The sequence below is a fragment of the Lampris incognitus genome, chromosome 1 (assembly GCF_029633865.1).
Source record: "Lampris incognitus isolate fLamInc1 chromosome 1, fLamInc1.hap2, whole genome shotgun sequence".
Classification (NCBI taxonomy): domain Eukaryota; kingdom Metazoa; phylum Chordata; class Actinopteri; order Lampriformes; family Lampridae; genus Lampris; species Lampris incognitus.
In genome coordinates, this window is record NC_079211.1 from 149858665 (window position 1) to 149882011 (window position 23347).

The window sequence follows — 23347 nt, forward strand, 5'->3', positions numbered from 1 at the left end:
CAGGTATGTAAGTGTTCGTGTCCTGAACTTCAAGATCCTGCTCCTCACCTTTAAGGCCCCTAATAACCCAGCTCCTTCATATCTTTCTGAACTCCTTCATATCCACACACCCTCCCACACTCTCAGATCCTCTTCTGCTCTCCAACCCACCACACCGTCGGCCCGCTGGACTACCATGGGGTCTAGAGCTGGACTACCATGGGGACTGGAGCTGGACTACCATGGGGTCTAGAGCTGGACTACCATGGGGTCTAGAGCTGGACTACCATGGGGTCTAGAGCTTGACTACCATGGGGACTGGAGCTGGACTACCATGGGGTCTAGAGCTGGACTACCATGGGGTCTAGAGCTTGACTACCATGGGGACTGGAGCTGGACTACCATGGGGTCTAGAGCTGGACTACCATGGGGACTGGAGCTGGACTACCATGGGGTCTAGAGCTGGACTACCATGGGGTCTAGAGCCTTCAGTCGTTCTGCCCCCTGCCTGTGGAACTGTCTCCCACAAGACATTCACAACACCGACTCTCTTTCAACCTTCACATCCCATCTCAAAACGCACCTTTTTCAAACTGGCGTATTCAGTCTGATCCACACCTCACTGAGTTTTGTGCAGATGATGATTTTATATTTATGTGTTGTGTTAACTTTTTATCGTCTACCTGCTTTGTTTTGATGCTATGCTGTCTGATACAGTGCTGCTTGTTTTTTACTGTGTTCTGTAAGGTGTCCTGGAGTGCTCTGACAGGCGCCCACAAATAAAATGTACTATTATTATGATGATTATGATTATTATTGAATGGCTGTTGCAGCTAGAAAAGCGCTATAAAATGCAACTTGATTGACTGATTATTATTATATGATTTAAAAAAAACGCTTGTTATGTTTTTCCAAACCACGCTCCTGAGCGCTCCCCTCCGATTGGTTAAGTTAATGTCGAGTGGGTTAGGATTAGCCAATTAGAGACGCAGCAGGAACCAACTGCCGTCGGAGCGCTCCGGATGACGTCAGCAACGGGCTGCTACCCGCGGTCCAATTGGCGTTGGCGCCGACGACGGAGGATTTTTTTTTGAAAAATTGTCCAATAGGCGAAGAGGGCGGGCCCTCGGCGCTCATTTTGAAAATAGTGGCGGGGAAGGGGGCGTGCGCCATAATAACGCGCAGCGCTTCATCCCGCTGTCAGCCCAGCCAAGGCTTTTCACCCCAGGACACGGAATAGGAATACAATTTATGGTACCCAACATGGACGAAGGAGGGACCGCTTCGATACCAAACAGAAAAGGTAGTTGGCTTTCTAGAGAGTACCTTATTACCCCCCCACCCCCACCCCCACATGAGCTAGCGAATAGGCCGTTTATAGCGAGCGCGGTGCTTTCACGGCGCCATTACGCGGCGGCGTCGTTCTGTAACGTGAGCTAAAGAAAGTCTCCCCCACCACACTGAGCTCCGCCGACACGTCCATGGGAATGGCTGACGTTAGCACTGGAATATATATATATATATACACATGGTGGCTATGCGGGCGGCGAAGGTGACCATTTTAATTACGACAAGTCGGGCTACTTCCGTGATACCCAACGTTACGAGTTGTGCGTCGCAGAACAACGAAAGACGAAGGTGTAACTGTCTTCTCCTTTCCTGCTACAGAACTACTACAGGGACTAGCCCGCCGTATGTACTGCCGAACCTACCGCTACTACTACTACCACTACTGCCACTACTACCACTGCCACTACTACCACTACTACTACCACTACTACCACTACTGCTGCTACCGCTACCACTGCTACTGCCACTACTACCACTACTACTGCTACTACTACCACTGCTACTGCTACTACTACCGCTACTACTGCTACTACTACCACTACTACTGCTACTACTACCGCTACTACTGCTACTACTACCGCTACTACTGCTACTACTACCACTACTACTGCTACTACTACCGCTACTACTGCTACTACTACTACTACTACTGCTACTACTACTACTACTACCACTACTGCCACTACTACCAATGCCACTGCCACTACTACCACTACTACTACCACGACTACCACTACTGCTGCTACCGCTACCACTACTACTGCTACTACTACTACTGCTACTGCCACTACTACCACTACTACTGCCACTACTACCACTACTACTGCTACTACTACTACTGCCACTACTACTACTACTGCTACCACTACTACTGCTACCACTACTACCACTACTACTGCTACTACTACCACTACTACTACTACTACTACTGCTACTACTACTAATTTCGGCTGCTCCCGTTAGGGGGCGCCACAGCGGATCATCCGTTTCCATGTCTTCCTGTCCTCTGCATCTTCCTCTGTCACACCAGCCACCTGCATGTCCTCCCTCACCACATCCATAAACCTCCTCTTTGGTCTTCTTCTTCTCCTCTTCCCTGGCAGCTCCATATTCAGCATCCTTCTCCCAGTATACCCAGCATCTCTCCTCCACACATGTCCAAACCATCTCCATCTTGTCTCTCTTGCTTTGTCTCCAAACCGTCCAACCTGAGCTGTCCCTCTAATATACTCGTTCCTAATCCTGTCCTTCTTCATCACTCCCAATGAAAATCTTAGTATCTTCAACTCTTCACTACTACAAATACTACTGCTACTACTATTACTACTGCAACTACTAATAGTAATACTACTACTACTGCTACTACTAACTACTACTACCAGTGGCGGTTGGTGCTAATTTCTTTTGGTGCAGCACACCTGACAGCTGCTTTAATGTCCACACAGTCAGAGTTATTAAGAAGCACCATGTAGCCTACAGATCTTATAGAGTTCATAGACGGTGGATGATTGACAGTCCAGACAGCCGTCTTGGTGGGTGTGAACATGATTGACAGCCACGAGAATTGTCCAATCGCATCAGATCCAAAAACATTAAAACAATACCAATTCGCTGCCAATAAAAGTGGGAGTGCATGGAAAATCTGAAGAAACCAAAAGTTTGAAGGCTTACATAAGGTATCATTTGGCCGGCACCCCTCATCCAGGAAGTATATGTATTCAGACAGAAATCAACTGAATATCATTTGGAACCAATATTTAGTGCTGCTGACAGGCGTCATAGACTGAAAAACACTTTTATTTCATAATTTGTATTATACAACTAAATTATATTTAACATGTTGAAGTAGATTTTCATCTCTTGATATTTGAAGGGGGCGCCCTGTACTGGCCAGCCGCCCTTGACTACTACTACTACTACTACTACTACTACTGCTGCTACTACTACTACTACTACTTTCGGCTGCTCCCGTTAGGGGTCACCACAGCAGATCATCCGTTTCCATCTCTTCCTGTCCTCTGCATCTTCCTCTGTCACACCAGCCACCTGCATGTCCTCCCTCACCACATCCATAAACCTCCTCTTTGGCCTTCCTCTTCTCCTCTTCCCTGGCAGCTCCATATTCAGCAATATATGTACAGCTGATACTGCAATAACTTATACAGCCGTGCAGTGAGCTAAAATGGCTCGTCATTGTATGCCCTACAACAGGGGTGGGCAATCTTATCCAGAGAGGGCCGGTGTGGGTGAAGGTTTTTGTTCCAACCAAGCAGTTACACACCTGTCTCTCCCAAATTAGGCCCTTTTATGACCTACGTCACGCCTAGTAGGCGCGACCGTACTTCCGCCATTTTTTGTTGCCAAAATGCGCGCGCATACTAAATCACGTGATCACTGTCTACCAACTGTAACGGGGTGTATAACGTTCCTCCGACTCTGCTGGTTGATTGGTGGGATCAGGTGTGTAACTGCTTGGTTGGAACAGAAACCGTCACCCACACCGGTCCTCTCTGGGCAAGACTGCCCACCCCTGCCCTACAACCAGGGGTGAACAGTTCACCCAACAACACGTGGAAACGCGAGATAGTCACGTGATGAATGTAGGAGCGCAGCGGTGATGTCTGCGTTCGGCCTGAGGGGGGCACTGTGAGCCTTTTGAATGTGTCGTGACGCGCCCATAAAGTTGATTCAAAAGTATGAGTCCAGATCGAGTGTTTCACTGCAGTATTTTGACAGACAGACAGACAGATAGATAGATAGGTAGTAGTAGTAGTAGTAAAAGTTGTTTTGTTAATAGCATCAAGTATTACATGAAAAGTGTTAGTAAGCCGGAGAAAAACATCTACTTAACTTTCTTTGTATGGTACCCGAGTTTATTTAGAAATACTTTGGTTCTAAACAACACCAACATCAAGTGTTATGCTGTGTCCTCATTTTTGAGTTACTTAGTTCTTCACAGATATTCCATGTCTTGTCCTCCGTGTAGGGCGGTACGGTGGCCCAGTGGTTAGCACGGTCATCTCACAGCAAGAAGGTCCTGGGTTCAAGCCCCCGGGGTAGTCCGACCTTGGTGGGTGGTCCTCTGTGTGGAGTTTGCATGTTCTCCCCGTGTCTGTGTGGGTTTCCTCCGGGGGCTCCGGTTTCCTCCCACAGTCCAAAGACATGTAGGTCAGGTGGATCAGCGTTACTAAACTTTCCCTAGGTGTGAGTGTGTGTGTGTCTGTGTCTGTGTGTGTGTGTGTGATGGCCTGGCGGCCTGTCCAGGGTGTCTCCCCGCCTGCTGCCCAATGGCTGCTGGGATAGGCTCCAGCATCCCTGCGGCCCTGAGAGCAGGATAAGCGGTTTGGATGATGGATGAATTAAACCGTAGTCTGTGTTATAGTTTTAAGTTACTTCCTATGGGGTTGTATCATTAATGCCAAACTGACCCACTGGGGACCGGGGTTCGCGCCCCGGTCTCGTCAGATCTGACTATGGCCGGACTCGACGCAGCAGCAATAATTGGCAACGCTGTCTTCGGGATGGGGGTGGAGTCGGCTTGTGTTCGTCACATGAATGTGTGTGTGTGTGTGTGTGTGTGTGTGTGTGTGTGTGTGGGGAAAAAGCAGTGGTTCGGCTTGGATTCACCTCATCACAGAAGTTGGGAGGCGTCTCCTTCGAGACTGCCGGCCGGAGAGATGCAGTTGGCGAACGCGTGTAGTACGAGGGTGGTGATTGAATTAAAATAGGGGATCGATTGGCTACTAAATTGGGAGAAAAAGGGAAAAATCAGAATTTTTTTTTTTTAAATTAATGCCAAACCGAAAGTATTAATTTAGATGAGCTTTGTAATATGCGAATCAACCTGAGGATGCACAAGCCAGTGCATTCTTCTTTTTTAAAAAAATCTGTTTATTGGTTTTTGCAATTTTTTCTAACAAGCATATGCATCCCCTCCCTCCCTTCCTCCCTCCCTTCCTCCCTCCCTTCCTTCCATCCCCAGAGCAGATAAACAGGAAAAACTGTAGTACTGGTGACAATCATAAATAACAAAGACAGAATTTCATACAAAGTCATGTCATTACAGTAACAACAGGGTTCCTGCAGTACATGCATGGACCCCTAAAGAAGAAGAAAAACAACAACAACAACAACAACAACAACACTGTGTGCATTTGTGCGGAATACTCTATCTAACCCTCTGTGGCTTTAGCTGTCCCCATCCTCTGGAGCAGCTGTTAAGGTCTTTACATAGTCCAGAAAAGGTGACCATGTTTTTTCAAAGTTTCTCATTGAACCTTTCAGGGAAGATCTAATCTTCTCTAGTTTTATGTAGGATAACACATCTTTGGTCCATCTGCTGTGAGTAGGTGGCGATACCCGTTTCCATCTCAGAGGTACTAGACGTCCAGCCAGAGAGGTGAAAGACATAAGTCTGCATATGTTTGGAGTCAGTGGCGTGCTCGGTCCTCTCTGTAGTTAAGTAATATATTTGTTGGGTGCTCTTTGGTCCAAGGTTTGTAGTTTTAGATGAGAAAAAGAGAACAAATCTCTCTGACCAAGGCACTCGGTGTAATTAAAAATGTCTTTATTGAAACTTAGACATATCCAAAAAGGACCTAAAAATGCCCACGCGTAGCGGCTCGGGCCTTCTTCAGGGCACAGTGAGACAAAACAGGGGTGAATGGTTTTTGTGCAGCACAGAGCACGGGTGGTAGTTGCTTGATTGGATCTGAAGCAGCCAATTGCTAAGCCCCGCCCCTCACACAGATCCTAGAGAGCAGTCACATGCCAAACACAGTTCATTGTAAAGAGAAAACAAAAACACAGATTAAGTGGACACACACACACCCACAACTATAGCACAATAAAGGTACATGTTCACAGTGACTCGGAAAGACAGTAGACTATAAATTAGACATTTTTACAAAAAAGGCCTATAGTCTATCTCCTCGTTCAAACCGGGATATCAAACCTGGATATTCCATTGCCTTAAAATTCCAGATCCAAAAAGTTTCCTGCTGCAGCAACTTTTTCAATCTATCCCCCCCACGTACAGATTTCTGTATCATCTCAATACCCTGGACTCTTAAGGATGAAGGGTCGCTATGGTGCATTTCTCTATAGTGTTTGGCCATTGGATAATCTTCATTGTTGATCCTTATTGCATATTTGTGTTCAGAAAAACCTTCTTTTAATTTCCTCTTTGTCCTACCTACGTAAAAGCACCCACATGGGCACTGTAGGCGATATACAACAAACTCAGCATTACAACTGATAAAGCCATTGGTTTTGTATTCTTTTTGGGTTTTCAGGTCAAGGAATGTCTTGCACTGAATGACACCCACACAGTGTTTACATGACCCGCACTTATAAGTTCCCCAAAGGTCTTTATGCAACCATGTGTTCTCTTTTGAGCCTGGCAGCTAACTCCTGACAAGTTTGTCTTTCATAGACGGTGCTTTTCTGAACACTGTCACAGGTGGATTTGGGAAAAGTTCCTTTAGAAGTGGATCACTATTAATCATTTTCCAGTTGGACCTGATTATGTGTTTCATCCTGGAGGCACAGCGGCTGTACTGTGTGATGAAGCATGGTCTGGGATTGTTTTTAACCACATTAGTTTTCTTCTTTTTCGTTAAGAGGTCAGACCGGTTTTGGAACTGGGCTTTTTTTACTGCACCATCAATCAAAATTGGGGAATAACCCCTTTCACAAAATCTCAATTTCATGTCTTTGGCCTGTTTTTCAAAATTCTGAATCATTGCTGCAGATGCGTTTCAAACGCTGAAACTGTCCAAAGGGAATGTTGTCTTTAAGTCCCTTGGCATGGAAACTGTCAGATCTGAGTAAAGTGTTCCTGTCTACTCTTTCTATATATTGTGGTTTGTAGAGAGCCACTCCCATCAATAGAAATCGATAAGTCTAGAAAGTTTACAGACATTTTGGAATAGTCAGTTGACAACTTGATGTTAGAATTTGTCGCATTGATATAATCATGGAATTGTAAGAGTTCACCCTCACTTCCTGACCAAATTAAAAGGATGTCATCAATAAAGCAGCCCCAAAATACAATCTTATCACAAAAATGATTATTCAATTGATTGTATATGAATGTTTCTTCCCTGTGACCCAAGAAAAGGTTTGCATAATTTGGCGCAAAACACGCACCCATAGCTGTGCCTTTAAGCTGTCTGTAAAAAGAGTCCCGGAGAAGAAAGACATTATTGTGTAAAGTCCATTCTGTCAGAGAGAGTAAAAATTGGTTGGGTGGTGCGCTATCAGACCGGAATGACAAATAATGCTGTAAAGCTAACAGGCCTTCCTGGTGGTCAATATTAGTATAAAGAGAGGCTACATCCAAAGTCACCATGAAACAGTCAGTAGCATTGTTAATATTCATCAGTTTGCCTAAAACATCAGTGGTATCCTCAATGAAAGACGGGAGATCCCGCACTAAAGGTTTTATAAAACAGTCCACAAACTGGGAACACGGCTCTGTCAATGATCCGTTGCCTGAGATGATTGGTCTCCCCTCAGGGTGCTCCAGATTCTTGTGGATCTTAGGCAGCATGTAAAAACATGGCATTTGTGGATTCTCATTCATCAGAAATGCAAATTCATTGTCTGAGATCCAATTCTGGTCTTTACCATGAGATAAAATGGCCCTTAGCTCAGTTTTCATTGCCTCAATTGGGTTTCTTTTCAGTTGTTCATAGTAGACACTATTGCCCAATTGCCTTTGAGCTTCAGTGACATAGTAACTTCTATCAATTACCACCACTGCACCGCCTTTATCAGCAGGCTTAATAATAATTTGTTCATTTTTTTGTCAAAGATTCAAGTGCTTCTCTCTCATTTCTTGTAAGGTTGTCTTTCACTTTTTTCTGTCTCTTACAAAACATTTCATCCATATCATGTGAGACTTTTTTGGTAAAAGCAATCAAAGTGGGATTGGTGCACATTGGCATGAAACTAGACTTCGGTTTAAAGAGTGTCTTAGCGCCACAAGTGGAATTAGAGTTCACATTAGGTGTGCTGTTAAAGTGTTTATTATTTTGATGGTACCACACTTTTAAATGAAGATTCCTATAGAATCTAAAAAGGTCCACTTTTGTTTTAAATTCACCAGCATTACACAGAGGGGCAAAGGTTAGTCCTTTTGATAGCATATTCACAGAGTCTTGTGTCAGTGTACATTTAGAGATATTGATTACCGTTGATTTCTCGTTCGACTCCGTAGACTGTCCCTTGATATTTGTGGACCAGGTTCGATGTCTCCCCCTCCTGATTTTCTTCTTCTTTGTTGTTTCTGCTGGTGACTTTTGGTGGTCTTGCGTGATCGGGTCCCTAAAAAACCCGCAGACGTGGTTGCTTGTGTGGCATCAGACTCCTCTTCACTCGTGCTTGGATTGAAAGACACCATTCGCTTGCGAGGTTGTCGCTTTGTGAGTTCTCTCCACTGGTAGATGTTGCCTTCCCCAAAGGTCTTTAAGCGTGCTTTATTGTGATGTAGTTGTGGGTGTGTGTACACTTAATCTGTGTTTTTGTTTTCTCTTTACAAAGAACTGTGTTTGGCACGTGACTGCTCTCTAGGATCTGTGTGAGGGACGGGTCTTAGCAATTGGTTGCTTCAGATCCAATCAAGCAACTACCCCCTGTGCTCTGTGCTGCACAAAAACCATTCACCCCTGTTTTGTCTCACTGTGCCCTGCAGAAGGCCCGAGCCGCTACGCGTGGGCATTTTTAGGTCCTTTTTGGATATGTCCAAGTTTCAATAAAGACATTTTAATTACACAGAGTGCCTTGGTCAGAGAGATTTGTTCTCTTTTTCTCATCTAAAGACATAACTCTATTGAGATACAGGAGAGTGTTAATCCTGGGGGGAATGCCAAACAGGGCCGTAAGAGGATCAGGTGGAACGTCCACACCAGATATATCCCCAAAAGATGTAAAAATGTCTGTCCAGAATTCAAATGAGCGAGGGCAGGTCCAAAACATGTGAAGCAGGTCTGCAGGTGATGGTCCACAGCAGTTACATGCATCACTTGTATCAGGAAATATCCTTGCTCGTCTAGCATTAGTATAATGACTGCCATGTAAGATCTTACATTGTGTAAGACTGTTATAGCACATATTGAGGCAGTGTGGACTAGCCCCAGCCCCCAGCACAGTGTCCCACGTCCCACCCGTCAGCTCCACACCCAAATCCTGCTCCCAAGCAACTTTCAGACGATTAAGAGTATCGGACTTAATGGACTCTATTTCAGTGTATGTAATTGAAATTAGGCTCTTAACACTGGGGTCCAGTGAGAGAATGGAATCACTTTCAGAATGAGTAGGATGGTTTGGAAGTTCTGGAAATTGCTTTTGTAAGAAATGTCTAACCAATGCATTCTTAGTGCCGGTCCCAAGCCCAAACAAATCCAAAAGTTGTTTGAGGATTGAAGGACATGTTACCAGCTGATGTTGATGTTTTGAGAGGCTTGTACCACAACCTCAACTGTGCTTGAGTATTATAAAAAAACTTATATTAATTTGGACGGCTCAGAAGAGTGGGGTAATTGGCTGGGTACAATTGGGGAGAAAAAGGAGGAAAAAACAAAACAAAAACAGATTGATTCAAGGAGTGCGTTCTAATGAGTAGTGAAGGGTGTGTATTTCTCTGTCCATAGTTCTGGGATTGGGAAAAGGGGGAGCGGTTAGAAGAAGGTTTTGGGTTTGAACCCTGAGGTTGTTCAACCTTGGGGGTCGTCCTCTGTGTGGCGTTTTTCATGTTCTCCCCGTGTCTGCGTGGGTTTCCTCCGGGTGCTCCGGTTTCCTCCCACAGTCCAAAGACGTAGGTCAGGTGACTCAGCCGTACTACATCGTCCCTGTGTGTGTGTGTGTGTGTGTGTGTGTGTGTGTGTGTGTGTGTGTGTGTGTGTGGTGGCCCTGTGATGGACTGGCAGCCTGTCCAGGTTGTTGCACCGCCTGCCATCCAGTGACTGCTGGGATAGGCTCCAGCATCCCCGCGACCCTGAGAGCAGGATAAGCAGTTCGATGGATTAAAAGCCTTCATGGTACATTTGATGTTAATTTTCTATACTACAAGATGTATAGCTCCAGATTCCTTCATCTGTCTTTAAGAGGCCGAATGACACCCGCTTATTGTATTGTAAAACAAAAGCCCTCCCAAATGCCCAACTATCTGGACTGGGGGTTCATCATCTCTGTTAACAAACAGTGTTTCCAGATCGGAAGTGTCTGTTAGTCGACATAACATCAACCAATCAGCGATGTCAACATTATAAATGGTTTGCATTTCATTTCTATCAGTTCCCTTCCACATATACCCACTATATAAATATATAAGGTAGGACAAGAGACAAAACCAAAATCTAAGTGATATATCTTTATTATATATCATACATTTATTTGGAGGCACCACCAGTTATTTTAGTTTAAGAGAGTAGCCCCATTTATTTTGAAATCGTACCCAGGCCCCACCCACAGTACTACTACACATAGCAGATATAGCTACTACATAGGATGGGTGTTTCACATTGGGTGATGGAAAGTACTGCAAATTGATTTTTTTTTTAAAAAATTGACCATCGAGTGCTGCTTGGTTAATCAGATGCCTAACAAACTTGGTTGACCCTAATAATTTGGGTTCTGCCTGGTGTGCATGTTTGCTGACAAGGATGAAGATGCTAAACTGCTGATTTCAAAAAGAGTGTGATGGACATCAGAGAAACTAGTACTTTCCCCTTCATGTGTGTTTTTGTTTTTACTATTATAGTATTAGGGCAGCACTGTGGCGCAATGGTTAGCGCGGTCACCTCACAGCAAGGAGGTCCTGTGTTCGATCCCCGGGGTAGTCCGACCTTGGGGGTTGTCCCAGGTTGTCCTCTGTGTGGAGTTTGCATGTTCTCCCCGTGTCTGCGTGGGTTTCCTCTGGGGGCTCCGGTTTCCTCCCACAGTCCAAAGACATGTAGGTCAGGTGACTCGGCAGTACTAAATTGTCCCAATGTGTGTGTATGTGTGTATATGTCGGTCCTATGATGGCCTGGCAGCTTGTCCAGGGTGTCTCCCCGCCTGCCGCCCAATCACTGCTGGGATAGGCTCCAGCATGCCGTGACCCTGATTGTGATAAGTGGCTTTGATAATGGATGGACGGATGGGTGGATGGACATCTAGGATGGGTTGCGTTTCGCTGAGTAGACCAAACAGAAAAAGGGAAAGCATGTGTAATCTGCTTTCACGGGTGTCTAGACATGTATTTTTAACTGTTGCCTTTAGTCAACAAGTACTTTTTTCACAGCCAATTTCACTAACAACCAACTGATACCAAGAGGTTGTTTTGCTTTTGAAAAGAAATGTGTGCCTGGTGACACAGTAAATCCTTGTGTTCAGTTCAAGTCAAAATGACCAGTCATCAAAAACTATTAACCATAGATATTAATGTAAATAAATAACTGATGTGTTGAGTTAAAAAGTACTAGGTATTTTTGAATAATACTTTTTAAGGGTTGCGGCACAATCGGGGCTCTACACTAACTTTTTGCGTTGGTTGCACTGGTGCGCCTAACTTTTTTTTTTTAGGTGCATCAGCACAAAATTTAGGTGCACCCACATTTTTCATTGCATCGCCTTTACTTTAACACCAAAAGGTCTCCTTTTTATCGCTCTTCTGTCATATAATGTGAATGATTTTTTAAAACAATAAGGTGTAGAAAAAGCTTGTCTTTATTTTAAACACTATATATATATATATATGAAGAATATATAAAGAAAAATAAAGTGTTTAAAGTGCTACACTGAGCTTAAATTGAACATTTAAAACATTTAAACATTTCCAAATAAAAGTGACAGTAGGGCTGGTTGAAGGAGTAGGTTTTGTTTTTTTAATGAAAAAACTTTCAATGGCTCTACCTCTCTTCATTTTCACTCTTTTGTAGCGTAGACCTATAGGCTATTATTTTCCCGTTCAAGTTCTCTGGCGCTCAGCCTGCTCAGGTCGCTCGCATTTTCTGAACTGACTACTTAGAGCAGTGAAAAGGACCACAGCCAATCAGAGGCAAGGACCCGCCCAAGCTCTGTCTCTTATTGGTTTAAACCACGATACCGTCAGGAGAACACAGAGAGATGCTGCGCTTGCGAAAGAGATTTCAGTGTTCACCCGAGCAGCATCGGGTGCACCAGTGCGACCTATAATTTTTTTCAGTTGCACTCTTAAAAATTTTGGCCGCACTCTCGAGCCCTGACGATGGCGCAGTTGTTAGCGCGGTCGCCTCACAGCAAGAAGGTCCTGAGTTCGAGCCCTGGGGTAGTCCAACCTTGGGGGTCGTCCCAGGTCGTCCTCTGTGTGGAGTTTGCATTTTCTCCCCGTGTCTTGTGTGGGTTTCCCTGGGTGTTCCGGTATCCTCCCACAGTCCAAAGACATGTAGGTCAGGTGAATCGGCATTACTAAATTGTCCCTAGGTATGAATATGTGTGTGTGTGTGTGTGTGTGTGTGTGTGTGTGTGTGTGTGTGTGTGGGCCCTGTGTGATAGCCTGGCAGCCTGTCCAGGGTGTCTCCCTGCCTGCTGCCCAATGACTGCTGGGATAGGCTCCAGCATTCCCGCGACCCTGAGAGCAGGATAAGCGGTTCGGATAATAGATTGATTTATAGGTATGGGAATCTCTAGGTACCTCACAATTCGATTCCGATTCAGAGGGCTACGATGAGATTCACACTGTGTGACTACTTGCTACTTTTAAAACATAGCATATTTGTAATGATCAATATTTAAATAAACAGATGACTTTACTTCCGTTATCTTTTATTAATACAGTAACAAATAGAAGAGATGTGTCAACTGAAGGCCATGTTTCCCAGCGTAGCAAAGAACCAACAAGAAAAGAAACCTGTTTTTCTTGTTGACATGAAAGAGAAAACCGACAAGAGGTCTTGCTGTTCTCCTCGAATGACACATTGCGTGTGGAATCTCCCCTTTGACGGCAGCGTTTCCCTGGAATACAGTTTCAGCTTGGTCAAGATCTTGATCTTGCCGCTTGTAACATTGGAAGTGGTGCCTGTATCTGCCTGGCATATCTGCCTTGCCTTAGTCAGATGCAGGTGCACAAACCATTTGAGCCTGTGGGATTTCAGGGTGCTAATGTATTCAGTGGCTAAGAACAGTCTAACTGAGACCTGGATCACGTCAGAAAACACTACCATGCCCACAGCTCTGTCAGATGTGTACTCTTTTTCTCACACTCCCAGAGCTGGGAGGCGAGGTGGTGGTAATGGCCTGCTAATCTCCCCGAAATGGAAATACTCTCTTGTTTCCATTCCACAATTTTCTCCGCCCTCTTTTGAATTTCATGCTGTTACTGTCTTTTATCCAGTCAAACTCACCATTGTGGTTGTGCACTGCCCACCAGGCCCCCTTGGTGAGTTTCTGGAGGAGCTTGACACACTTGTCTCACACTTCCCTGATTATGACTCTGCACTTATCCTTCTCGATGATTTCAACATCCACACTGACAAGCTAGATCCTCTTCTCTCTTTCCTCTCCTCATTTGTCCTTCATCTCTCACCTCCTCTTACCCACAAGGCCAGCAACCAGCTGGACCTTATCTTTACTGGACACTGTCCTATTTCCAATCTTTCTGTTAGTCCCCTCGAGCTCTCTGGCCACTATTTCATGTCCTACTCTCTCTCCCTCTCTTTTCCCCCCTCAGCCCCTCCCCCTACCCACATGGTTCCCACCCGTAGACACCTCCGCTCTCTCTCCGCCACTGATCTTTCTTCCTGTTACCTCTACCTCAATCCCTATTTTAATTCAAACACCCACCCTCGTATGGCATGCATTCGCCAACTGCATCTCTCCGGCCGGCAGTCTCGAAGGAGACCGCCTCCCCACTTTCGTGACAAGGCGACTCCAGGCCGAACCACTGTTTTTTCCGACACACACAGAGACGCATTTACGTGACGAACACAAGCCGATTCCGCCCCCCTCCCGAAGACAGCGTTGTCAATGATTGCTGCTTCATCGAGTCCGGCCATAGTCGGATCTGACGAGACCGAGGTTCGCTAACTTCTTTGACAAGAAGGTAAACGATATCAGATCCTCCTTTTCTCACCACCCGGTTAGCGCTCCTTGCACTAGCCCACCCTCTGCACCCTCCCTCACCTCTCCATGTCCCACCCTATCCCACCTTGCTCCTCTCTCCCCCGACGAGGTCCTCAACCTCATCACATCCAGTCGCCCCACCACATGCTCCCTTGACCCGGTCCCCTCCCCTCTTCTTCAGTCTATAGCACCTGAACTCCTCCCCTTTCTAACCCAGCTCATCAACACCTCCCTCCAGGCAGGATGCTTTCCATCTGCCTTCAAGACTGCTAGAGTCACCCCCCCCCCTCTTCTCAAGAAACCATCACGTAACCCTTCTGACGGTTTCCCTTCTACCCTTTCAATCCAAAACTCTCGAACGTGCTGTCTTTAACCAACTTTCTTTGTACCTCCACCAGAACAAGCTCCTGGACCCCAACCAGTCTGGGTTCAAGGTGGGTCACTCGACAGAGACAGCCCTCCTTGCAGTGACGGAATCGCTGCACTCTGCGAGAGCAAACTCTCTCCTCTGTCCTGATACTCCTGGACCTGTCAGTTGCGTTTGACACAGCGAACCCACCAGATCCTCCTCTCTACCCTCGAGGGGCTGGGTGTCACAGGCTCTGCACTCTCAATGTTTGCATCCTACCCGACAGGTCGCTCCTACCAGGTGACATGGAGGGGATCTGTGTCGGAGCCTCGCAGACTGACTACAGGCGTTCCACAAGGTTCAGTTCTGGGTCCTCTCCTATTCTGCCTGTACACGACATCCCTGGGTTCTGTTATTCGCTCGCATGACTTCTCTTACCATTGTTATGCCGATGACACCCAGCTGATCTTGTCCTTCCTTCCCTCTGACATACAAGTAGGGACACGCATTGTTGCGTGCTTGACTGGCATCTCGGAGTGGATGGCGACACACCACCTGAAGCTCAATCTGGAAAAGACAGAGCTGATGTTCCTCCCAGGGAAAGGTTGCCCGCACCGAGACCTGACCATCACCATTGACAACACTGTGGTGACGCCAACTCGGACTGCGAGGAATCTGGGTGTGATTCTGGACGACCAACTGTTGTTTGCTGCAAACGTTGCATCGGTTGCTCGCTCCTGCAGATTTCTCCTCTATAACATCTGGAGGATTTGCCCATTCCTCACCGACGAGACGGCACAGGTGCTCATCCAGGCTCTGGTCATCTCCCGGCTGGACTACGGCAGCTCCTTCCTTGCTGGCGCCCCAGCGTTGGCCATCAGACCTCTGGAGCTTGTTCAGAAAGCTGCAGCTCGTCTGGTGTTCAACCGCCCTAAGTTCTCCCACACAACTCCCCTTCACATGTCCCTACACTGGCTCCCAGCAGCTGCTTGCATCCAGTTTAAGACTCTGGTGCTAGCCTACAGGGCAGTGAAAGGAACAGCTCCTTCCTATCACCTGGCCATGGTCAAGCCCTACACCCCCGCCCGACCACTTTGCTCTGCTGCCTCGGGACGCCTGGTTGCCCCGTCGCTCAGAGGCCCCTGCTGCTGATCGACCTGGTCATGGCCCCACAGTGGTGGAATGAACTCCCCACTGATGTCAGGACAGCGGAGTCGCTGCCAATTTTTTGGTGCAGGTTGAAAGCTCACCTCTTCAAGAAATACTAGCCTGTTACTTGTTCTTAGCACTTATTGTATTCACTCACTTAAAAAAAAAGTCTCTTTCTCGCGCTTTTACTTTAGCACTGGTTTTGCTCTTAGATGCTTGTTTAGAGAGAAGATGCGCTTATGACCTCTGATGACTAGTAGTTCTCCTGATTTCCTACGTTAAATGCACTTGTAAGTCGCTTTGGATAAAAGCGTTGGCTAAATGACTGTATTGTAATGTAATGTAACAGTCTATCATCGGTATCTGAGTCCCTTGCTCAACATCTTCAAGCACATTCACTTCTTTTTTTATTCTGTTGGACTTGGCACTGGTGGCACGGCAGTGCAGTGGCTAGCGCAGTCGCCTCACAGCGAGAAGGTTCTGGGTTCGAGCCCCGAGGTAGTCCAATCTTGGGGGGGTCATCCTGGGTCGTCCTCTGTGTGGCGTTTACATGTTCTCCCCGTATCTGTGTGGGTTTCCTCTGGGTGCTCCGGTTTCCTCCCACAGTCCAAAGACATGTAGGTCAGGTGAATCGACCGTACTAAATTGTCACTAGGTGTGAATGTGTGTGTGTATGTGTGTATGGACTGACAGCCTGTCCAGTGTGTCTCCCTGCCTGCCGCCCAATGACTCCTGGGATACTAGGTTCCAGCATCCCCGATTCCCCGCCACCCTAAGAGCAGGATAAGCGGTTCGGATAATGGATGGATGGATGCTACTAGCCTGACATACTTTGGCAAAGTGATTTGAAATGCCTCATGCACGGCATGTCCTACTATAGGCAGGGCATTGATCGGTGCTCAGGCTGGGCCTAGAGTTTTGGGTGGTGGTAGGGGTTGGCAGATAGTCTAAGCTGACCCTTTTTCTTTCGAATCGACGGTAGAACTTATTCAGCTCAATAGCAAGTCTGGAGTCATTCAGCGTGGGGGAGGTTTGGGTTTGTAGTTGGTAATAGGGGTGTGCAATACGGCTATTAGATCGTGACCGATTAACATATCTCCACGATCTGCCTTTACAGAGAAATCATTAGTATCATGCTGCAGTGTACAATCAGTTGCAGTTCTATGGCTCATACATGTACCCAAAGTTGTTTTGTCTGCTAAATCTTGACTCACCCTATTCCTGATGAACAGGCATCCCAAGATTACACTAAAGGAAGGAGTATGGCTAGTTGTGACGATGAGATACTGAGTTGGCTGTATTGGGTGTCATTAAAGATCAAGGCAGACATTAGGGAGTCCCCAAGACATGATGTCATTGGAGGGATTGATCAGCACCATGCAGAAGAAGTTGTGCCTGAGAGTCTGTACCTGCTGTTATGACTTCTATGCACTGATGATGGCGACAAAGAAAATATGGATAAACAAACCGTGAACACAAAGCTACTCAGCATTGCTCAAGACATTGTGTTCCTGGCATCTGGTGGAAAGAGACCAACACCAAAGCACATTGGAATTGGAGTTGCAGTACACCAAGCTACACACTCAAAGGGCTTAGTGCAGTTACTTCATGCTGCTGGGCACAGTATAAGCCACGAGTCAGTGCTGAGAACAGATACTGCTATAGCAAACGAGGCTGTGAAGCAATACTTTGACAATGGTAGAGTATTTATTCAGGGCTCTACACTAACTTTTTGCATTGGTTGCACTGGTGCGCCTAACTTTTTTTTAGGTGCACCAGCACAAAATATAGGTGCACCCACATTTTTCATTGCGTCGCCTTTAACACCAAGAGGTCTCCTTTTTATCGCTCCTCTGTAATATAATGGGAATGATTTTTTAAAACAATAAGGTGTAGAAAAAGCTTGTCTTTATTTTAAACACAATATATAAAGTATATATATATATATATATATATGAAGAATATATAAAGAAAAATAAAGTGTTTAAAGTGCTACACTGAGCTTAAATTGAACATTTAAAACATTTAAACATTTCCAAATAAAAGTGTTTGTGCTTAAAGTGCTTCAATGAACTGAAATTGAACATGTTCGATTTAAACATTTCAAGTAAAATAAAACATTTGAAAATAAAAAGTGCTCAAGTCCTCCAAAGTCTTATAGCAGGTCTCCGCTTGCTGCCACATGTCCCTCAGATGGCCAACACCTGTGATTTGGCCTTCTAGCCCTTTGGCCTTGGCTAAACCAACTAGCCACACTCTCCCTAGCATCAAAATCCTCCAAACTGGGCCCCTCTAAACTGATTCGTATCAGGTCTTCCACTGTGTCTGTGTGGAGTGATGCTCTAACATCTGATTTGATTCTCTTCTGTGAAGAGAATCCTCTCTCACACACAGCAGATGACACTGGGAGGACGAGCAGAATGTGGACAAGGTTCAGTATATTCTGAAAAATATACAAAACACATTCAAACACATTCTCATAGGGCTGTACAAGCTGTTAAAGTTGTTTTTGATGTCAAAGTTAACATATTGATATCAAAATGTTATTAAAAAGAAAAAGAGTAAAACCTTGTACTCTGAACAGTATGGCTCTCTAGTTAACATTAGCTCCCAAAGGCTGAGGTTGGTCTTGTCCTTGAACATCCTGGCAATCAACAGCTTCAGGCCCATAAACTCCTCTTTTGCCAACTCAGTGTTCACACCATTTCTGAAACTGATATGGAATAAACAGCCAATCAGTGTTTAAATTAACATGATTGCTATCAGCACTACTACATACCCTTGGGTAGTGATCCATTATGCTACCTTGTGAGGACAGGGGAGAAGTGATCCAAGAGGAATTCAAGGTCATCAGCACCATGATCCACTAACTCCTCTTGGTCTTCTGGCCAGCTATCATGGTTAAAGATATTGAAGCATTTGACAGCCTTGCTTGTGGCGGATTGGGTAGCATCCTCTCCTATTGGAAGGATAAATACATTTTAATAAAAATGATTAACATACATTTCTGATCTATCAGTGTGTTCATAAGACAAGGGAGTACACTTGCCTAGGAGGCTACAGAATCTTGCTTTCAAGTGTTTGACTGTAGATTTGATCGTTGCCTCCATTGCTCTTTGTAATTTAGTGATGGCAGCACCACCATCCCCTGCCAGCTTAGAGACTTCCCCACTGAGTGTAACTGTCTGTGTGGGACATAAAGCATAAACACAAATTGTGAGTTAGATATTTTAAATATATATATTCTTATATAAGAAACAAACCCACAAATGTAACTGGAATTTGTAGAGTGGCATATCCTCCTGCTGCCCTCTCTGCAGCCTAAGGTCAGCCATGAACTGTGACAGTCTGCCCCCAGGCTTAGGTCTTGTAGCCATCACCTCTGTGGTCACCAGCAGATTTTCAAGAGCACAAGCAGCCTGTATAGATATATCAAGCACTTTAATAAATACAGCTGAAGCTAATAACAAACATAATCAAAAATTAAATCCCATTTCATCTCCCTTACCTGTGGTAGGATGGTCTCATTTTTCTGAAGTAGGAGACTAAACTTGGTTATTCCAGCAAAAACATCAGCCAGAAAGTGACAAAAAGCCACAAAAGTGCCATCTTCCATTGATTTCTTGACCTGTATCATACAGAGCATACTGTATATTCATATAGTCTTCAACATGAATAAACAGCCTTCTGGGCAGGGAAAGGACTGAAGTTAAAATGGCACTAATTTAGTACATTTCCAGTGGGAACCCACTGACCTTTCTGGCTCGGCCTGCAATATCTGCATTGGCCGAGGACCCTGCCAAATGGTCCATATGACGGTAGACTGCAGTGAACTGGCCATGGCCATTCTGTCCAGGTCTGAGGAATGTCTCCAGGTTCCCTGGAGACATGTGGAAGCCATCATGTTCCTTTAACCCCTCCGGGGACTAGGGCATCCACTCCCAGGTCTGCTGCAATGGCCTTCAGCTCCCTCATTGATTTTGGACTAAAGTGGTAGGTCTTCCACACCAAATGTAATGTTCCAACGTCCGCAGCTGTCTTATTTTTCAGTGTGTCGGCTATTACACCAATAAATTGCGCGCATGCCTTGTCATTGCTGTAGGTTGGGTTGACATTTAAGCCGTTTTTCTTCATTAGAATGAACTCTGACTTAAATTTTGTGAATGGCATGTCCTCCTTGGCAATGTTGTATGCGACATTGAATTTTATGATCATTTCTGATTCCTCTGAGGACCTGATCAATACCGCCTGACGCTGAAATGCAGTTGGGAGAGAGCCCACTGTATTTACACACTTGTCACGGGCCATGTAGCATGCTTTTTGGACAAGTTATGCTTTTTTAATGTCTCGATCCGAAACGTTGTCTACTCTCCGACGAATGCACTATTACCGGCCATACTCTGACCACACTCCCGACAGTAAACGCAGTGCATTGTGTTCCGTTCTTTGTTGTACCTCAGCCAGGGAAATTGTTTTAACCAGTGATGCCTGAAAGAATATATTTTGGGCTTTTGATTTGACTCTCAGGGCCGGGCTCTATCTCAGACTCGGTTGTCTCCTCTGGTTCCGAGTCTGATGTTATCACGGAAGGACCGGGGCTTGGCATTCTCCCAGGGACCGAGGCCGAGGGCTCCGTGTCTTGGCTGGATGTAGGCCTACTCTCGGTAGATGAGATGGATGGAGTGACAGTAGGGCTGGTTGAAGGAGTAGGTTTCGTTTTTTTAATGAAAAAAACTTTCAATGGCTCTACCGCTCTTCATTTTCACTCGTTTTGTCGCGTAGACCTATAGGCTATTATTTTCCCATTCAAGTTCTCTGGCGCTCAGCCTGCTCAGGTCGCTTGCATTTTTTGAACTGACACTTAGAGCAGTGAAAAGGACCACAGCCAATCAGAGGCAAGGACCCGCCCGAGCTTTGTCTCTTATTGGTTTAGACCACGATACCATCAGGAGAACACAGAGAGATGCTGCGCTTGCGAAAGAGATTTCAGTGTTCACCCGAGCAGCATCGGGTGCACCAGTGCGACCTATAATTTTTTTCAGTCGTACTCTTAAAAATGTTGGTCGCACTCTCGAGCCCTGTTATTCCACAAAACTTTGTCAATGCAAGGCTCCCTGGATACATCATGTATGCAAATGACAACATCGACATTAATGAAGAAACCCTTGATGGGAAAGGAACCTTTCATGCCTCCCAGACTGCAGCTTTCAGATGAAGTGAACCTCAAGAACAAATCCCTAAAGTGAAACTGAAATCAGGCAGATGAAAGTCACTCTCAATTCCATCAGGGATGTTTGAGCTCAAGGATGCTAAAATGGAATCACAGAAGCCCCCTCCAAAATTTCATGGGCCAGTTACACCAGAAATGTATGATGCAGACACACAACTAACTAAACAATCAAAGAACCAGGATCTTGCCTGGATTCTGTGCAGGCAACAGAACTCGGAAGTTGTTCCATCTTGGAGTGGCTTCAACCACCTTGTGTCAAAATCAGATCACCAAAAAACAGGTGATCTGGATGTGTCAGTCCAGTGGATGAGAGGCGAAACGTATTCACGGATATACACCAAGTCCAGTTGCACTTGATTCAACTCCTTTGGATAGAGTTTAAATGGCCATGTGTACTATTCACCGAGGATTGGGAAATGGTTGCAATCACAGTTTTGTAAGGCGGCGACAGACGTACTCTTAGCCCCCCCACCCCCCGTCAAGATGTGGCGTGAGTCTGTGCTGGATCTGCTCCTCTTCGGCTTTCAAAGCATCGATAGTAAAATGAGTTTGTCTCACCCACTCGTTCAACAGCTGGATCTGTGCCTTCTGGAGGATCTTGTTAGCTCGGTGGCCCTCTACCGAAGATTTGAGGCTCTTGGGTGTAATCCCGCTCTGTCTGCACCTGAGGCTGAATACCTGGTGGTTCCTGTAGTCTGCAATTTTACGTACCGTTCGCTTGTACTCACGTACAAGTTTAAGGAAATCCTCGCCGAAAATAAGTCAAAATGTCTTTATGCATGCTCAATAATCCTGGTAAGAAAATCCCAGAGAGTTGAATCAGTTCATCTGGACGCAACGTTTACTGAGAGAAATGTTTCATCACTCATCTGAGTGACTTCTTCAGTCTCAGCTGACTGTGACTAGTACACACGGCCATTGAAACTCTAGTTAATGTTCACGGCAATTTGCATATGAAACCGATCGTTTTTGGTCGTTATGCCACTGTATTTTTCATAATGGTGGGGATACCTGCAAGTTGTATGCTATGTATTGCCTGCTCGCATGGTTTCAATTATAAAGGCTATCCAAAACTTGACAAAAACCCCGCAATGATAAAAAAAACACTGAATTAATTTTGTGACCACAATTTTATTTCACAGAGCTACGCAGGCAGAAGCTGATGGAATACTTGGCAGCAAAGGGGCAACTGTCACAACCTAACGCTAAGTAAGAACAGAGGCGCAATACTATAATAACTGACAAGTTCAACCCTAGTTCTGCGTTATTACGTTTGGAAATAAAGTATGTGTAACTTTTACGTAATTCTGTTTCTTCCTCAGGTCACACCCCCAGGATGACTGTCTGGTTAAGAAGCCTTCTATTTCCAGACTAAAGGCACAAGTAAGTGTGAGCGACATTATTTGTGCGGATCATTATCGGGTTTGCAAAATTCTGTGGCAAATGTTAATTGACAGCTGACCCACATTGTTCCATAATTCAAAATTATTTTGAAGTTAACCATTTTTATGTAAATTGCACATTACTAATTCCTCACGGGAAAGTTTACCATGTCCATTGAGGCTGGACCGCTCCAAGTCATGACAGATAGCCATGTTATACATGTAGTGCAGGAAAATTATAAAATCCATATATGACGATTGGGGGTGGGAATCTCTAGGCACTCCACGAGTCGATTCTGATTCAGAGGGTTACAATGCGATTATAAAACGATTATTGATGCATCTTGATTCTTATTTCTGTACATGATTTATTTTTTTCTCACTGTGTGACTACTTGCTACTTTTAAAACACAGCATATTTGTAATGATCCATAATTAAAATAAAACAGATGGACAGCCGGGATGGCTCGGAAGAGTGGGGTAATTGACCAAGTACAATTGGAGAGAAAAGCCAAAAAAAAAAAAAGAAGGAAAAAAACCCCAACGTGATCTACTGCACATCCCATGGTGTGTTTTTAAAAAAAAAATTAATACCAGGTCTTCTTTTGAATTCACAGCTGGTCAAGGAAAAAGAAAACCAAGCACCACTTGCTGTCATCATGGGAAGTGACAGGACACAAGTTCAGTGCCAGGCTAGAAAAGCAATATCTTGCCATACTAGAACATCAAATGGTGCTCTTAAGAAACTACCTGTGCAAAAGGAGGATGTATTACCCACAGCCCCAAGCATCCCCTGTCCTGTTTTGTCTATTGGTCCAAAAAAGC

The 23347-nt window shown here is 45.2% G+C and overlaps 1 long non-coding RNA gene across 1 annotated transcript; it reads left to right on the plus strand.

Moving 5' to 3' along the window:
- Nucleotides 1-1191: 1191 nt before the first annotated feature.
- Nucleotides 1192-23175, plus strand: LOC130114537 (uncharacterized). The gene is made up of 4 exons (XR_008810401.1): nucleotides 1192-1282; nucleotides 22283-22349; nucleotides 22463-22523; nucleotides 23140-23175. It is a non-coding gene; the product is annotated as an uncharacterized LOC130114537 (long non-coding RNA).
- The last annotated feature ends 172 nt before the right edge of the window (nucleotides 23176-23347 follow it).